The 3,144-nt window shown below is 29.7% G+C and overlaps 1 pseudogene; it reads left to right on the top strand.

Moving 5' to 3' along the window:
• The first annotated feature begins 1,991 nt into the window (after nt 1-1,991).
• Nucleotides 1,992-2,097, top strand: LOC137833766 (small nucleolar RNA R71; annotated as a pseudogene).
• Nucleotides 2,098-3,144: the final 1,047 nt, after the last annotated feature.

Raw genomic sequence — 3,144 nt, 5'->3', positions numbered from 1 at the left:
CTAATTCATATCACTATTTAATATTTAAACACAAATTCTTTTTTCCACAATTCAAAATTAATATTCTAGTTTTTTTTATTTGAAAAAAAATAAAAATAAAAAAAACTAGAAAACAAACAAATTAAAACTGAAATTTATTCAAGAAAGATAATTCAAGACTTAAAACTAACAAACTAACAAAACAGGAAATTTATTTAAAATAAGCAATAAAAACAAACTAAACAAATAAACAGAAAACAAAATAACAGAAAAATAAAATAAATAAAATAAGACAAAATTCAAATAATTGAAAAGAAAAGAGAATTATAAAGATAAAACCATATTTTTCCTCAATCCTCTCTTCTTAAGAAGTCATCCAACTTGTAGTTAAAATCTTTATCTACAGTCTTGCTTCATTTGTTGGATCTGCCTCCCTGAATAATAGAACCTGTCCCTAGGTCAAAATACATAACCTGCAAAATGATTAAGAGGCATACAAGATTTTTTATTTATTTATATTTTTTAAAAATAAAATAAACAAAGGTAACAACATAAAACTAAAATGTGAACTGGGTTGCCTCCTAGTAAGCGCTCGTTTAACGTCATCTAGCTTGACGCCTGTTTATTTCAAGGTGGGTGGAATATCTCTTTGATCCATCCTTCTGTACACATTCTTGCCCTGCATTAAAATTTTTAAGACCATACAAAAGATTTAAAGTTACCTTCTCATCTTGAGTTCTAACTTGAAGTTCTCCTTTGTCGACATCAACTATGATTCTAGCAGTCTTCCTAAAGGGTCTTCCAAGTATCAAGGGAACCTCCTCATCTTCTTTCATGTCCATCACAACAAAATCCACAGGGAATGTGAATTTATCCACCTTGACGAGAACATCTTCAACCACACCATATGGATACTTGGTTACTTGATTAGCTAACTTTAAAGTCATCTTGGTGGGTTTAATCTCCAAATCACCTATTTTCTTCAGCATTGCCAAAGGAATTATATTTACGCTTGCTCCAAAATCCAATAAAGCATTGACTACTAATAAAGCACCTATATTACACGGGAAGGTTAAAACTCCCTAGGTCCTTGGATTTTTGAGGCAAGCCTTTTTGAATAATGACATTGTATCTATCCTCCAGCTCTATATTTCTTTCTTCAATATAGCTCCTATTCTTTTGAAATATTTCAAATGTTGAATCTTGCTTCAAATTTCCTGCAAAATAATTTTTAGGGAGCAATTTATCAAAGAATTTTCTTTCCTTCTCTTTTTTTTGAAGGAGAATGAGGATATGATAAATCTTTTTCAAGAACTCCTCTCTCCTTATTTTCACTTTTCTTCTTTATTTTTTTCCTCCTCACTTCTCTCTTTCTCATATCTTTTCCCCTCTGTCTCATCTTTTTATTTTTTTTTTCAACCCCTACATTAGCACAATGCTCTTTTGAATTGATTTGGCTATTGACTAAAAGCTGACCACTTTGTTCCTCCGCAATTTGTGCAATTTGTTTGGTCAGCTGTCCCATCTGGATCTCTATACTCCTAATCATGGCCATGCTATTGTCCTGCGTGCTCACAATCTTTGTCAGGGCGTCTTCAACTTTACTCATTCTTTCAAGCATGGATGGATCATCAACTTCAGGTGAATTGTTCTGATAAAAACAGTGACCATTAGGATGAACACCTCCATAAAAATCACACCTGATTGACTGACTCTGGCCTTGAGAAGAATGAACAACATATAATTGTTGGGGCAATTTAGCCATTTGTGTAGTTAGTTATTCAATTTGTTGTGTCAGAATCTTATTTTTAGCCAAGAGTGCATCTTCTAACAACCCTTTATTATGAAGGTCTTGACCATCATGTTGGGCTTTATAATCAGTTGATGCCAATGCATCAATAATTATTGTCGCTTGTTCTACATCAAGAGCCATCATTGTGCCACCAGCTGCAGCATCTAGGAGTATCTTTATGAGACCATTTAGGAATATGCTCAGTTGTGCAATATCTTTAAACCCATGATTTGGGCATTTTCTCAATATCATCTTAAATCTTTCCCATGTATCACAGAAGACTTCATTTGCTCCTTGTCTGAACATAGAGATATCAGACTTTGCTTTGATGTAGCGAGAAATTGGAAAAAATCTTTGCAAAATTTTTTCCTCTACATCCTTCCAGCTAGTGAGGCTCTGATTTGGAAGTGATTTGAGCCATTCCTTAACCTTTCCTGCCAATGAAAAAGAAAACAAGCGCATATAAACATTTTCAAGATCACCTGATTGAAAACCCATTGTTCCTACCAATTCATAAAATGTATCCAAATGTGAATATGGATCCTCATGTTCCATTGCTGTAAATTGATGGGCACTGATGACAGTGAGAAAATCGGGATTTATTTCCAAGGCCTTGGCAGTAGTAGGTATTGCAATACTAGAAAAATGTTTTGGTCCTTGGTACATGACATAATCTCGAAGTGTCTTCTTAGTAGGTGGTGCTTGTTGTTCTGTCATGTTGCTTTCCTCCTAAAACATATTAGTGGAGAAAAAAAAACAGTATATTTTTTCTTTCTTTTTTTAAAAAATAAAAATAAATTTAAAGATAAAAATAAAAATAAATTAAAAAAAATCTGCAAAATAAAATAAAAATAAAGCACTAAAATGACGTTAAGAGAAAAATAAAAAAAATATTAAAAAAAAGAAAAAAAACATAGATAAAATAAAAACTAAAAACAGAATAAAAAAAAACACTAAAAACAAGAAATAACGTACTTAAAAATAAAAAAATAAAAAAATAAATACTAGAAATAAAATAAAATAAAGCTAAAAAAAAATAAAACTGAAAACTATAATCGTAAACAACTAACTAATATTCTAACTCACTAGCTTACGTAGAAATAAAAACTAAAACTAGTAATAAAATATAATTAAATCAAATAAATAACAGTTACGTAAACCTAAATAAAACTACGTAAACTAATCCTAAAAAAAAACTAAAATAAAATAAAATATAATAAAACAAAACAAAATCAAAACAAAAAAAAATAAAAATAAACTAAAATAAATAACGTAAAAAAAAGAAAAGAAAAGAATATAAAAACAACAACTTTCTTTTTTAAAACAGCAAATCTATAATAAAATCAAATAAAATCTAATTTGTAATAAAATAA

This window comes from Phaseolus vulgaris, chromosome 6 (genome assembly GCF_051622355.1).
Source record: "Phaseolus vulgaris cultivar YP4 chromosome 6, ASM5162235v1, whole genome shotgun sequence".
In the NCBI taxonomy this organism is placed as follows: Eukaryota; Viridiplantae; Streptophyta; class Magnoliopsida; order Fabales; family Fabaceae; genus Phaseolus; species Phaseolus vulgaris.
Note: the sequence above shows the minus strand (reverse complement) of the source record. Positions and strands in the feature narration are given on the sequence as shown.